Source organism: Sciurus carolinensis, chromosome 2 (assembly GCF_902686445.1).
Source record: "Sciurus carolinensis chromosome 2, mSciCar1.2, whole genome shotgun sequence".
NCBI lineage: Eukaryota > Metazoa > Chordata > Mammalia > Rodentia > Sciuridae > Sciurus > Sciurus carolinensis.
The window spans coordinates 17423746-17439470 of NC_062214.1; the positions used below are offsets into that span (position 1 = coordinate 17423746).

At 41.4% G+C, this 15725-nt stretch overlaps 1 protein-coding gene across 4 annotated transcripts in view; it reads left to right on the forward strand.

The window, feature by feature from the left end:
* The first annotated feature begins 9881 nt into the window (after nt 1-9881).
* Zhx3 (zinc fingers and homeoboxes 3) overlaps nt 9882-15725 on the forward strand; it is a 130782-nt gene continuing 124938 nt past the window's right edge. For 2 of the 4 annotated variants that reach the window (XM_047539208.1, XM_047539210.1), the window contains exon 1: nt 9882-10182. The gene's annotated coding sequence lies outside the window, so the exon portion shown is untranslated. Of the gene's footprint in view, nt 10183-10541; nt 10802-15725 lie in introns of those variants that run through there. The other 2 variants (XM_047539209.1, XM_047539211.1) reach the window with 2 other exon arrangements.

Below are 15725 nucleotides of genomic sequence, written 5' to 3' on the forward strand. Positions count from 1 at the left end.
GAAGTCTCTGTCCTTTGCTGCTGCCACTGGCCTCTTTCCCAGGACTCTAGACCCTACTCTAGGGGGGTAGGATTTGTTGCCCCCATGTCTGCCTGACTCAGGAGGGCCTTCCTAGGATGCCAGGGTTGTGGCCTTGTTGTGTCCTTCCCAAGTCACCAGCATTCTGTGCATGAAATACTGAATTCTAGACTTTTTCTGTTTTTAAGGCCAGAGTTAAAGAGGAAGGAGTCAGAATAAGGGAGATGATGAGAGAAGCAATGGTCAGGGTGGACGAGTGGAGAGAAAATAGAGTCACAGCTTTTCCTGGGGTCCCCACCCTGTCAGCTTTCTAAGCCACTCTGAGCAGCAGCCAGCAGCGAGCCAGGGCTGTGTGCCACACATCCTGAGCCACAAGCCACGTGGCAGAAACAGACCCGTTGAGTCATGGGACGCCCAGCAACACGGCTTTGTAGAGTTTGGTGTGTAGAGTATTTTTGTTTTTTACAGTCCAGCTGTCTGTGTAATGACTTCCTTCCCGTGGCCTTGTTCACCGAGGTGTCCCTGAGTGACCAGCTGAGTCACCGCATTCCATGCTGCTTAAGACACTGGCCCAAGCACCCAGGACCAGTTCCTTCATTAGGTGGGACCCTAGAAGGCTGCCAAAGTGTGCCCAGGAAGACTGAAGGCAGCGCTCCCACCTCCAACCTGCACCCCTCCCCAAAAACACAATTATAAAGAACAAGCAAAAATAGACACGAAATTCCATCTGTTAAGTCACTAGGCAACGGCCACAGCCTGAAGAATTATTTGTCAGCAACCATGAGGTCAATACCAAATTAAAATGAGGGAAGAACACCAGGAACCAAGGGCCATCTTTCTGTCTTTTTGCAGAGTGAATTTGTTTTTCAGAAACCCAATGAAGAGACTGGGAACTCTCAACCCAGGTGGTGAGAATATCAACTTGCTCTGCTCCTGTGTAAAATAAGCAGGTAGTTCTTAGTAAAACAGTGTGCACAGGGCTCAGAGTGAGTGTCGCACTCCTGAGAAATTTTGCTCAGATGCCTAAAAGGATAAGCAGGTTATTTATTATAGTGTTGTCTTGTGGCTAGGGGAGCTGGAGGCTAAGGAGACCTGGGGAATGAGTTGGTAAAACATTGTGGACCTTATTCTTGGAATCTTCGTAGTAGCGAGAAGCCATGATTTAGATGTACTTACAACATTCTAGTGTTAAGTGGGGAAAATAGTAAGAGAGATTAAAACTAATTTTCCAGCTTTATTGAGGTATAGTTGATGTAAATAAACAACACACATTTTTCCATATTTTTCTTGGCGCATTACAGTTATACACAATAGTGGGATTTGTTGTTATATATTCATACATGCACACAACACAATGATATAATTTGGCTTATATCATTCCTCCGTATTTTTCCTTTCCCTCTTTTCCTCCCACCCCCTGGTCCCTTTCCTCTCAACTGATCTCGCTCCAATTTTCATTAAATCTCCCACTACCTGTCTTTCTTTTTTCCTCTCTAACTTTCACATATGAGAGAAAACATATGACCCTTGACTTTCAGAGTTTGGCTTATTTCACTTAACATAATGTTCTCAATTTCCATCCATTTTCCTGACATAATTTTATTCCTCTCTGTGACTGATTAAAACTCCATTGGGTATATATGCCACATTTTTTATCCATTCATCTGTTGATGGACACCAATGCTGGTTCCATAGTTTCGTTATTGTGAATTGTGCTGCTGTAAATGTGGTAAGCCACACATATTTAAAGTACATACACATATCAAAACTTACAATCTGAGTTTTGATATGTGTATGTATCTGCGAAACAAGCACCATGATTAAGATAATGATTATATCTATCATCCCCCAAAGTATGAAGTACATCTACATGTATTAAAATGGACAGATGTTTAACACCTGTTAAAAATTTCAGTGGCATGCATACTGTAATCCCACATGTATGCAAGTAAATAAGGTTTAGATACTCTGAAAAAATCTGGAGAAATATATACAAAACTTAATTATGAGCTGGATGTGGTGGCACACACCTGTAATCCCAGTGACTTGGGAGGCTGAGGCAGGAGGATTGAAGGTTCAAAACTAGCCTCAGCAACTTAAGAGCTGAGCAACTTAGTGAGACCCCCAATGCCAAAAAATAAAAATAAAAAAAATTAAAAAACAAAAACAAAAAACCAAAAAACCCCCACAAACTTAATTATGTTTATTATTGGGAATCTTTCCAAACTGCCTGGTTTGTATGTGTCTCCTGTCTATCTGGGCATGAATTTTGCTAATGTCCCTTGTACCTAAGAACTTGCATGTGCCTACTGTCCCATGTGCCTGACTCTATTGTTCTCTGCCTTTGCAACAGAGAACTATGTCGATAACTTCCTTGAGCTCATTCATCTCCAGAACCAATTTCTGCCTTTATCTTTCCAACTAGGAGATATTTCAGAATGGGGTGGTTTTCTGCGAATGGATACAGAATGGTGATTCCCCAACTTGTTATTATGAGATCTTTTATTACCACTCTTCCTGTGTTCATAAATAAAGGAGTGGTGGAGGATTGTGGGGACAGGGGTATGTTTAATTTTGTCTGGTCATAAAGTATGTATTCTTTCATGTCTGGCTTCTTTGGCTTCACAATCTTTATAAGATTCTCCCATGTTGTTGTGTGCAGCTGAAATTCACTCACTCTTGCTGTATAAGAGCTTTCCCTTGAGTGAATATACCACAATTTATTTATCCTTTTTCTGAGCATTTGGGTTGTTTCCAAGTTGGAGCTATTATAAATAATGCTGTTATGAACATTCTTGTATATGTCTATATGAGTGCATCTGGCCACGCATTTCTCATGGGTATATATTTCAGAGTAGAATTTCTGGATTATGAGGTATGCCTATGCTTAACAATATGAAATACGACAAGCTGTTTTCCAAAATGATTACACAAGTACACTCTGCTCAGCAATGTGTAAGAGCTTCCTTTATACATTCACCAACAGTTCTCACCAATACATGGCACTGTCAGGCTTGGACGGTCTGGTAGGTCTGTAGTAGTTGCTCACTGTAGTTCACTTTCTTGACTAATGAGGCGAAGCTATTTGTAGTTGTGGCTGTTTGGATTTGTGTGTGTGTCAAGAGCTTCTTCTTGCCCATTTTTTTTTTATTGGTTCATCTTTTAATTTTTATATGCAGATTATTTATAGTCCTTTTAAAAATGTATTCTGGATGCCAACCCTTTGTTGTATTGCAAATATTTCTCCTCTATGGCTTACCTTGGCACTGTCTTTTTTTTTAAACATTTTTTTTGATTGACAATTGACCTTTATTTCATTCATTCATTCATTCATTCATTCATTCATTTATATGTGGTACTGAGGAGCAAACCCAGGATCTCACACATGCCAGGCAAATACTCTATCACTGACCCACAACCCCAGCCCCTCGTCACTGTCTTAATGATGTCTCCTAATGAACAGAAGCTCTTAATTGTGAAAATGTCCAATTTATAAACCTTTCCTATGGTTAGTGCTTTTTCTGTTTTAAGGGAACTTTTCCAACCTGGAGATCATGATCATGTTATCTTCTAAAGTTTTACTATATACTTTTCATGTTTAAGTCCAACAGAAATTGGTTTTGTTGTTCACTGATCAATGAAGTTAAATTGAAGCAAGATATCCTATGTGTACACTTACTCATTCAAGAAATAGTGAGTATCTTTTTTGTGTCAGACTGTGTATATAAAGCTTCACTTTGAGTATTTAGGTTCATAGTTCAACAAAAGTTTCTTTTTGAGTATGATTTGAGATAGGGTTCCAATGTCATTTTCCCTATGTGGATATTCAATTGACTCAATGCTGTTTATTCAAAAAAGAATTTCTGTACACTGTTCTGCAAAGCTATTTTTGTCATTAATGCTTGGGGGTTCTACCTTTTGTTCACTGCTTTTTGCCTGATCTTGTACCAATATGCTGTCTTAATAATTAGAACTTTGTTATAAATCTTATTAGTTAATAGAGAAAGCCTTCACACTTAGTACTTACCCAAGAGTACTTCGACTGTTCTCTGTCTTCTAAAGTTTCATACAAATATTATAGTGGAATCACCTTGGCAAGTTCCATATGAACATCAACTAGGGTTGTTTTGATTGGAGAGAATGATAGCTTTAAAATATTGAGTCTTTCAATCTATTAATGTAGTGTTTGGCTCCATTATTTATTCTTTAATATCTATGAAAATGTTCCTGGCTTCCTCCATAGAGGTCTTTCTTGTCTTTGTCAGATCCATTCATTGTTACCTGGATTTTTGTTGCTGTTAGTTTTTGCTATTTCGAAAAGCATCCTTTAAAAATTATTTTGTGACTTTACTGGAATACAGAAATAAGGTTGATTTCGATGTATTGATTTTGTATCAAGTAATCTTGCTAAACTGACATTCCAATTTTTACCTAGGTTCATTTTTTGTCCTACATATAAATTAATGTCTACAAATGACCGTTGTTGTTATTTTCCAATCCATTTTGTTGTTTTGTTTATTTTTCTTATTTTATTGTACCAATCCAGAGCTCCTGTACAATGTGGCATAGAAGGTGAGGATAATGGATATTTTTGTCTCATTTTCAATTTCGAGGGATAACTTTAATATTTCACCACTGATTATGGTGTTTCTCATTATTTTGGAGTGTTTACTCCTTTTTAGTCTAAGAAGTTCCTTTTTCATTAATGGAAGTTGTATTTGGTCAAATGTTATATTTGTGTGATCATATGATTTTCTTTCTAATTAGCTAATGTAGTGAATTACTTTTGGGGTAATCAGTGTTTGCTTTTCTGGAATAAATGCAATGCTGGACTTGGTTTATTCTCATTTTTTTTGCATATATATGCATGAATGGTACAGGTCTTAAATTGTTCTACTTCTTCTTGTTCTTGTCAGCTGTTTCACAAACTTGCTAACACTTGTTATTAGTTTTTTTCGGCAGTGTTGGGGATTGAACCCAGGGCCTTGTGCTTGGGAGGTAGCACTCTACCAACTGAGCTATAATCCCAGCCCTTGTTATTAGTTTTTAACAAATTTTCAGAGCAATTGATTTTTTTAAATGTTAAGCCAACTTGTATTCTTGAGATAAGCCATACTTGCTTGTGTTTTGTTATTTATTTTATTTATTGCTGAATTTGATTTGTTAACATTTTGTTTAGGATTGTTACTTATATGGTCATAAGATAAATTGATCTGTGATATTTTTTCTTACCATGTTCTTGACAGGATACAGAATCCAGATTTCACTGAATTATAAATGAGTTGGGAATTGTTTCCTCTTTATGTTTTGAGAGAATTCGTATAGGATAGGTATCATTTTTAAGTATTAGTTAGAATGTTTCCATTTTACCTTTTTAACCTTTTGAAGTGTGTCCCTTATGAACATCAAATAGTTGAGTTTTGGGTTTTTTCCTTTGTTTAAATTCAGCATGTCTTTTTATTGAACTATTTAGTCCATTATTGTAAAAAAAATTTACTATATTTCTTTTTTTTTAAGCAATAGGGATTGAACCCAGGAGTGAGGTACCACTGAGCTACATCCCAACCCTTTTTCATTGTTTGAGACAAGGTCTTGCTAAGTTCCTGAGACTGGCCTCAAACTTGCAATCCTCCTGCCTCAGCCTCCCAAGCCACTGAGATTACAGATGTGCACCACCATGCCCTGCTCATACTAACCATTTTTTAGTGTACTATTCACTAGTGTTAAGTACACTCACATTGTTGTGCAACAATCTCCAGAATGCCTTTTATCTTACAGAACTGAAATTCGATACCCATTAAACAACAAATTCCCATCTCCCTTCCCTCAAGCTTGGGGGAACTATCACTCATTTTCTGACTCTGTGAAGTGGTCTATTCTAGGTACTTTATATAAATGGAATCATACAGTATTTGCTTTTTTTCTTTTTTTCGGTACCAGGGATTGAACTCAGAGGGCAGTTAACCACTGAGCAACATTCCCAGCCCTTTTTTGTATTTTATTTAGAGACAGGGTCTCGCTGAGTTGCTTAAGGGCCTCGCTAAATTGCTAAGTCTAGTTTTGAACTTGAGATCCTCCTGCCTCAGTCACCTGAGCCATTGGGATAACAGTTATTTGCTTTTTTTTTTCCTGTTTATTTAACTTAGCATAATACCCTCAAAGTCCATCTATGTTGTAGCATGTCAAAATTTCATTCCTTTTCAAGGCCACTGTTTTAGTGAGCTTTTTTGCTGCCATGAGTAAAGGATTTGACCAGAACAATTTTAGGAAAGAAAAATTTATTTGAGGGATCACAGTTTCAGAGGTCTTAGCCCACAGAAGGTTGGTTCCCTTTCTTGGGGCTTGAGGTGAGGCAGAACATCATGGTGGAAGACTGGCAGAGGAACAGCTCATGTGGTGATCAGGAAACAGAGAGAGAGAGAGATTCTACTTGCCAGATACAAATATGTACTACAAAGTCATGCTTCAGTTCCCACCTCCTCCAGCCATAGCCTACCACTTCAGTTACCACTCAGTTAATCCCAATCAGGGGATTAATTCACTAATTAAATTAAGGATATAACCCAATAATTTCTCCTCCAAAACTCTGGCATTGTCTCATGAGTTTTTGGGGGACACCTCACATCTAAACCACAACAGCTACCCAATATTGTGGTAGGTATATGCCTTTCCACTCATCTGTCAGTGGACATTTGGGCTGTTTCCACCTTTTGGCTATAGTGAACAATACTGCTATGAACACGGCTATGCAAGTGTCTCTTTGAGATCCCGCTTTAGGTCTGGGAGTGATGTACTTCTATTCACACTCCACTGGACAAAGCATGTCACACAGTCCCTTCTACTTTCAAACTGTAAGGGAGTAAAAATTCTATCATGTGCCTACAATGGCATATGGCTACCACCCCCACTTTTTGCCCACTTTTGGTTGGAAAAAGGACAACTTCCTATATTATTCTAACTTAAAAAAGGGCTTCCTTTTTGCATAAATTAGGAACTCAATAATAATGCCCTGTGTCACTATCAAATATCTTCCAGAAATGTTGCCACTAAGTGGAACCAATGGTTTTGTGAAGGACTTCTATTAAGATACTTCCTCAACCAGAAACAATTTCCCTTTTTTCTGATGATTGTCCACTCCTCGATCCAGAGAGATGGGTTCCAGGTAAACTTTGTGAACTGCAAACAGGCCATGATGGTTCTAGCGGGAGGGCATCCAATTCAAGTTGGATCAATTAGACTCTCTTTTCTGGAACTTTGGGATGGAGTGGTTGGGAAGTTTTAGACTCTCTCCATGTAGTTGGAGTTGTACCATATAGTTGGGTGTAGACACATTTCCATTATGTTACCTGGAAGCAGAAAAAAACAGGCTTGGAGGGAGAGTCCCAGTATCTCTTCTTGCTCTGCTTCCAACCCATACAAAGCCCAGCTGGGTTTTTACCCTTGGCCTCTGAGAGACACCCACCCCCACAAACAAAACAAAACAAACCAAACCAAACCCTAAAGTCTCCTTTAATTTTTCTTAAATTAACCTGGTAGATTACTAGAACTTTCAGCCAGCATACTCCTAACAAATGTGTGTTCTTTACCTTTGGACCCTGACGCAAGAAGTTTATAGGTATAGCCCATTCCAGTAAAATAAAAGTCAGGTTGTGATTATATTGCATCAACTATACTTTTGGCAGTTTCTTCCCTGCTTGAGAAAGCTGATCAGAATGTGAGTGTAAGTGACATTATTATAGGGATCTGCTTAGTTTTTTAAAGAAAAATTTGCCAACTAGGGTAAACAATATTTGGGAAATCCATCCACTCCAACACTGGTCTTAAATGCATGCTATTCCCTCTGTCTGAAGCTCCCTTTCTCATCGACTCTTCCGATTCAGCTCCAATGTCACCTCCTCTGGGAAACGTTCCCACACTCCTATAAACTATTAGGTTTGCCCTCCATTCTACCTCCACAGCTATCTAGTGTGAAATACTCTTTCCAGAAGTATTTCCTTACATGTCTATGTCCCCTGTAATACTGAGTTCCTCAGGGGTTGGGAGAGTGCCTGGTTTATCTCTATATCCCCCAGTGTGCCTGCATGGAAACAGGTGCTTGGGAAATTTTGTTAAATAAATGAAGATAAATTGAAGAAACATATTGTATATATGGTCTCATTTGTTCAAAAAATATTTATTGAGTACCTGATCATACCCTGTTCTAGATGTCAGAGATGAGCAAAATAACACTTTTATCCTCAGGGACATCATATTTACGTCATAAGGTGGTAGGAGGAAAAGTAAAGCAGGGTGAAAGGACAGAGTGATGGGGGTTGGGACTTGGCATTTTAGTGGTCTAGGAAAGTCTGGGGAAGTGACTTTTGAGTAGAACTTTGGAATGAGTCTTCTGATATCTGCGAGAAGAAATAACAAGAGCAAAGGTCCTGAGGTAGTAGTGAGCCTCCATGTTCTGAAAGGAGAAAGAAGGAGGCTAGTGTGGCTGGCTGAGGGATGGAGAGTAGAAATGGAAGGAGATGCAGGGAAAGGAGTGAGGAAGGGTTAAGTGGGAAAAGCAGATCACATAGAATCTTGGAGGTCCTGGAATAAAGGATTTTGGCTTTTTCTTTTAGCAATATGGGGAACCACTAGTTTCTTTGGTGGGTCGGCGGGGGAGTAACATGTTTTAACCTAGGTTTTAACAAGATCCCTCAGGCTGCCGTGTTGAGAGCAAGGTGGAATCAGGGAGAACAGGTAGGAGGCTATTGCAACACTTCATGGAAGAGAAGAAAAGAGAATTCTACGGGTAGAGCTGACATCTGTGCTAATGGATTATGTGTGGATGATAGAGAGAAGTCAAGGATGACCACAATGAGTCACTACAAGGCTGGAGTTGACTTAACTGAGGTAGGAGTAAGGAGCAAGTTTGAGCGTTTGACTCTGGACATGTTAAAGTCTGACACATTGCTGTTTCGAGTAGATTTGCTGGTTTTCTGGATCTGACGTTCTAATGCAATCTCAATTTAAAATCAGATGTATTTATTGAGCACTAGGGTACTGTGTGGAAAGCTTTATATATGCTGTCATTTAATCTTTTCATTCATCCTATCGCTTAGTTACTAATATTGTCCTTTTATGGATGAGAGATTAACATGTCCAAAGTCACTCAGCCAATTATTAACCAGCCACATTAATGCAGAGCCGGGATTCCGACGTGGAATCCCATGTCACACTGAAGGGTTCTGCTATTAACCACAGGCTTCTAAAGGTGGGGACTAACCTTTTGAGCAAATTTCCACGAACTTGGGTTCCATAATAAAAAACGTGCTGGCACATGTGTCAAGAGTTCAGAGAAGGGCCCACCGTCATCCCAGACTACAGGGCACTCAGAAGCTGGAAAGGCAGGCCAGCATTGGAGCCCACGAAGCTGACGCTTGGAAGCTCAAGTGTCTGAAGATTTAATAATGTTAAGGAAGCGGTGACCTGGGTTTGTCTTGGCTAGTACTACTTTTAAGAAAAAGAAGATATTAAAAACTACAGTGAAGCCTTGGTGGGGTAAAAGGAAGACCAACTCCCAGGAGACGTTTGTTGGGAAACACTGCACTGGAAAACGCCAGGGCGGACGTGGTCTGGGTCCCCTGCCTAGTCCACATCCTTTTGAAAGCCTAGCCTCGCGTGGCCTTCCTTAGGTGGTCCTTTAGAAAGACCAGGATATGGAGCACAAAAGCCGGGAACCTCTGAGTCCCGGGCATCCGCCCCCGCCCCCTCCTCCCGCGTCTCCCGCCTCCCGGGCCTCCACGCGGCCAAAAGCCGGGCGGGCGTTCGCGCATGCGCCTGGAATAAGGCCCGCTTCCCGCGACGTCAGGGGGTTCGCGCCCGCTCGAAAGCCCCACCCACTTGACGCCTGAGGCGACCTGGGCGGGGGGCACCGGGCCACGCCCCCAGCAGAGTCGAGCGGGGCCGAGCGGAGCCGAGCGCCTCCGAGGACCGCCGAGCCGAGCCGAGCCGAGTGGCCCGGAGTCGGTTGGTGCAGCTGCGTCCCCGCCGCTCAGCAGTCCGCGGCTCCGGCGTCGCCGCCGCCGCCTCCGCGGGGCCTGCGGCGGCCGCCCGCCCGCCTGCCGGGAGGGAGGGAGGCCCGCAGCGCCGGGAGTGCGGCCCGGCCGCTGGCGCCGCCGCCGCCGCTGCCAGGTGAGCGTCCGCCGTGGCCCGCCGACCCCGTGTGCCCCCGCGACTGTCAGTCCCCAGTGTCTGTGCGTCTCTCTGCCTGTCAGCCTCTGTGTCCGCTCGAGCTCCCTCCCGCCGGGCCCGGCCCCAGCCCGGCCCGAGGCTCGGTCAGCCCCCTCCGCCCGCTGCCCCCGGTCTTTCTGTCAGCCGCCAGCACCCCCATGCTGGGAGGCTCCGCCCCTTCCCCCCGAAGCCCCGCCCTCGCCCATCTGTCATCACCCCCAGCTTCAGGCTCGGCGCCCTGGGGTCCCCGGGGTCAGTGTGGTCCCAAGGGCCACACAGTTGCGAAAGGAGCAGAAGCGGGTGGTGGCGGGTAGGTGGGGTGTCCGCGGAGGCGCGCCCGGCGGTGTGAGTGCGCGTCTGAGCACCGCTGGCTTCCACTCGGCGGGTCGCGCCCGCTGCTGGGCTGGGCAGCCCATGCCTCTGGTGTAAAGAGCATCAGCTCCGCCAAGGAAGGCAGCTGAGCCGGGATACGAACCACGCGGGGTACGGTAGAATCCTGAATCCTGAATCCTGGGGCCGTTGTTTCCCATGTTAAAACACTACACGTGGATCCCAGGTTCCCGGATGGCTTGACTGGCATGTGAGCAGAGTTTGGGACTTGTTAAGTCTATTGAGTTTGGGATTTTCATTCAGAGAAACTGTTGGAAGTGATTGAGGAGTGGGTGGGATGTGGGGCTCAGGTGGAAAGTGAGAGCGTAAGTCATTTTGAGTTGCATGGTTTGCATTTCTGAGCAGTGACTGCCCAAGGGCTTGTGCCTTGCAAAAAACTGTTATGGACTGGGGGTGGGGGGGTGGGGGGGATACTCCTTTCTGTTTTTATTTATGTCATGTGAACGCGTAGTATATATTTGTAAATGTTTATTCATGAGCCTTCCACACATTTTCAATTTAAAAATGGATTATGGCAGTTTCCATTTATATACGTGTTCGTGTATGTTGTTATCTTGATGTTCTTTATTTGTGGTAACTTAGTATTGCAGTATTTCAAAACTAAGAGAAAATGCGTCCCAAAACAATTGGTATTTTGCCGGATATTCTCAGCTACGGAGAAAGAGCCAAAAGCGCACTTCATTAGCTGGAACAACTTATTTGGGCTTAATTTGTTTCTAAGAGACATACAGTGGAAAAATCCAGAAACAGCAAAATAGTATCAAAGCGACTTAGAAAATGAATGAAAAGGGCCCTTTTGTTGCTGTCTTGGAAAGATGATATCAAAGTTGTTTTAGGGGACAGAGCTACTATGTAATGAAAAACATTAACCAACTTGGTTTTGTGACCTTGATACATTGAGCTACTCTTGATTTGTGCAGTGGTTCATGACAGGCAAACATTGCATGGGAAGTGTGGTAATTTTTGGAAAAAAATGTTCCCTGTGTTGTTTTTGGTTTTGTTTTTTATATATTGAAGTAAGATTTCAGACTGGGACAGTCTCATGGTGGAGTAGGTTGTTTGTAATTTTTTCTGTTATCTGTTTTAAAAAAGGTAATTTATATTTAAGACAGAAAACTTGAAAAGCAAAAATGTAAGAAAAACCCCTGAACCTCACAAACCGCAATATTTATCTTTTTTGTATTTATCTTTTTAGTTTTGTTCCCATGTGTACATATTCTTTTCTTGCAAAAAATGCTATCAGTCTGTAAGACTTTTATTGTATGTTTTCCTCCCTTTCACTTATAAATAGATTATGAGAGTTGGGTCTTTGTTTTATGAGTAGGAACTTGTGTTCCCTTTTAAAAAGCAAGTCAGGTTGTGCCAGTTCTCTGCTTAGAGCCCTCTAACAGCTTATCATCTTAAAATCTGAAGTCCTTTCTGTTGCCTACCAGCCTCCTCAACTCTAGGTCCTGACTTCCAGCCTTGCTAGACTGATCTTTCTGCCATTCCTTAAACACTTCAAGCCTGTCCCAGAGTCTTTGCATTTGCTTTTCCTTTTGCTGAGGACTTTGGTCCCTGAACATTATCATGATTGGCTCCCTTACTTCTTCAGGTCTCTGCTCAAATGTAATCTTGTCTAGTCTTTTCCTGTTCTATAAAATATCTCTCACCGCCCCGTCCTCTTGCCTACTTTACCTACCACCACTTGTTTGTTGGTTTATTATAGCTCCCCCTCATCAGCCCAGAAAAGTGAGATTTTTTTTTTCACTGATCTATTTTCAGGGCCCAGACCTATACTTGGCCTTTTGTAGGTACTTAATATTTGCTGAATGAATGAATGGTCATTATCCATCCATTCACATGACCTTGCTGCAAGTCTAGATAGCTATATCATTAGGTAAAACAAGTCTCTTAAAAGTCACAACATTTCCCTCTTTTCCATATTCGAGAATTATTTTACAAAGTGAGGCTTATGATCTTAAAAAGAGTTATAGTCTTGGTTTAACTTAAACAGTTAAGGGAAGGAACATTTTTGGCAAATGTGACTGGGCTTCTTTCTTATGCATTATCCTTGTGTCACATTTGGAATCTTTGGAAAGTATAAAGTGTCCCGGTTATGTTTACAGCTGTGATTTCAATTTGGTAGTTCTAAGTAATAGTATAAACCTCAAAAACTGAGTGGGCTTTTTGCGTCAGCAGATGCCCAGAGATATCATTATAGCTTTAATGTGTTTTCATTTGGGGAATAGCTGTTATATTTACTTATTTTATTGGCAGTTCTATCCTTTTCATCTCCCTGCTTATCAGTTTTTGGATGGCCTAGCAGGTACACTTACTTTTTTTTTTTATTTAACTTTTAAAAATAAATCCTTGACCTTTTGAGCATTTTACATCTCATGTGACTTTTGAACTGTCTGAAAGTACCATTTCATATTCCAGGATGAAACAACATCTGTAGTAAAACATACAATTGAATTTTTAATTATAAGGGTGGGGAAAATTGCATCTTGGGGCAGAATTTTTACAGAGAAGATATAATGTGAGTATAAGCTTTTTTGAGGTGAGGGAGGTAGAATCCTAAGTGAAAATTTTCTTCTTTTTAAAGGCCTAAAGGGACTGTGTTAAGAACTTTTTACTTGTTCCGTAGGCATTTGCTGAGCGTGTTTGGGGGGCAGTTCTGTATGTTGTGTGGCTTGCTTGCTCGTGTTCAGTTTTAGATCACCAGTCTGCTTCCTTACCTCTTTTCTCAGTCCCTTCACTTCTCCCATCATAGTCACTCTGATCTCATCTGGTCCCCTGGATGCAGATGACTCCCCCTGCTTTGCCTCCTGCCCTTTCTCTGGTTCCAGGCTTGCATTTTCAGCTGCCAGGCCGTCTTGCTGTCTGCTTGCTGCTTCACAGTGATCTCAAACGTCATGTGCTCAATATTGATCTCTTAATCTCTCTCTCAAACTTCCAAGTTTGTATTCATCATTCCTGATCACTCATTTCTGTCCACCCACCAGCCTTCCCTGTCTCAGTGTCATTTCTGTCTATTCCTTGTTAAGGTCAGGTACCTGAAAGTTGTCCTTACTTCTTTTTTTCCCCTATTTTTCCATGTTTTTTATTGGTACATTATAGTTTTACGTGATGGTGGGATTTGTTGTTCTATATTTGTACATGCACACAATATAAAAACATAATCTGGCTATTCCCCTCTCTTTCCGCTTTCCCTTCTCTCCTCCATCCTACTGGTCCCTTTCCTCTACTCTACTGATCTCCCTTCGATTTTCATGAGATCCCTCCATCCCACCTTTCTCCTCATTTTTTTCTCTTTGGCTTCAACATATGACAGAAAACATATGACTCTTGACTTTCTGAGTTTGGCGTATTTCACTTAACATAATGTTCCCAAGTTTCATCCATTTTCCTGAAAATGACACAATTTCATTTTTAAAAAATATTTTTTGGTTATCAATGGACTTTAGTTTTTTTTATATGTGGTGCTGAGAATTGAGCCCAGTGCCTCACACGTTAGGCAAGTGCTCTACCACCGAGCCACAATTTCATTTTTTATGGTTGAATAAAACGCCACTGTGTATATATAGCACGTATGTCATCCATTGATGTAGTTGTCATTCTTTCTTCCTCTTTCCTCACCCCATGTCCAGTCCAGCAGCCTGACCCAGCAGCCTAGCCTCCAGAATACTTCAGATCCTTCATTCCTCTACTTACTAATCTAGCCACTCTTCTTTTAGCTGGATAAGGCCATCACCTCCTAGTTGGTTTCCCAACTTCACTTTTGCCTTCTTTCTAGCACATTCTCCCCACAGCAGCCAGAGTAATCCTGCTAAAAAGTAAGATCATGCCACTTCCCTGCATAGTGGCTTCTTACTTCCCTTCGAGTCATATCCACACTTACTGTGAGACACCACACCCTGCCTCCCTCTCTAATCCCTGCTCACTGTCACCATGCTTGTCAGGTTGAGTACTGTTCATTTGTCTAATGTGGCAAATTCTCTTCCTTTTTTGTGTAGATCCTTCCCTCTGCCTGGCACTCTTTTCCCATCCTTCTCATAGAAAGACCCTTCTCAAACCTCCATTCAGCTAAAGTGTCTACTCCTCAGAGTAGCCTTCCCTGATTATCCCTTCTGTAGTAGCTTTCTCCTCATTATCCATTAGTACATGTGCAATTCCTGCTTGGAAGTTCATAAAAATTCCAAATATTTCATTTATATGTTTGTTACTTTCCTTAAGGTTAACTCTCCCCAGACTGCGAGATCTGTAAGTGCAGGGACCTCCTTACCTTTGTTATGGCACAGGCCTGCCACCCACTGCTGTGCCTAGAATCCAGTAGGTGCAGGCACTCAGACTTTTTGAATAATAATTGTTATATAGCTAACCATTTTTTTGAGACTTACTATGTGCCAGATCCACTACTAAATGCATTCACATATTCTGTCTAAACCTTTGGGAGAACTCAGAAGGTAGTGATGATAATTACATTACCATTTCTATTTTTGAGTTGAGAAAATGGAGTTTAGAGTAGTTAAGACATTTTTAAAGTTATATAACTAAGAATGTAGTAGAGTTAGGATTTTAATCCACAAGACCTGAGTTTTGGCCTATCCCTCTTATCATCACTGCCTTCTGATATGAGTATAGCATGAATGAATGAGATATGCTATGATATTAAGGGGTTCTCATGTTTGTTTCTAAGCATATATTGGGGCTTTTGAAAAACAAGAATGCTTGCATTAGGGAGTTATGTACTTATGAGAAGTTTTTCTTTTTTCTTTTTTTTTTTTTTTGGTGCTGGGGATTGAACCCAGGGCCTTGTGCTTGTGAGGCAAGCACTCTACCAACTGAGCTATTTCCCCAGCCTGGAACTTTCTCTTAATAATCACTATGTCAAAGCACATAGATTAGTTTGCTTTCGGGTTTTGTTTTAATTTTACTTGCCACTTTCTAGCTGTTAGTTCTTGGGAAAAATTTCTTGTCTGTTTTTTTTCAACTGTAAATTGAAAAAAAAGTTTTTATCTCTCAAGGTCATTGTAAGGAGCAGAATTATACACAAAAAATTATCATAAGGAATTATAAGGAAAAAAGGAAACTTCAGAAAATATTTGTAGCATCATCAATTCATTAGGGTT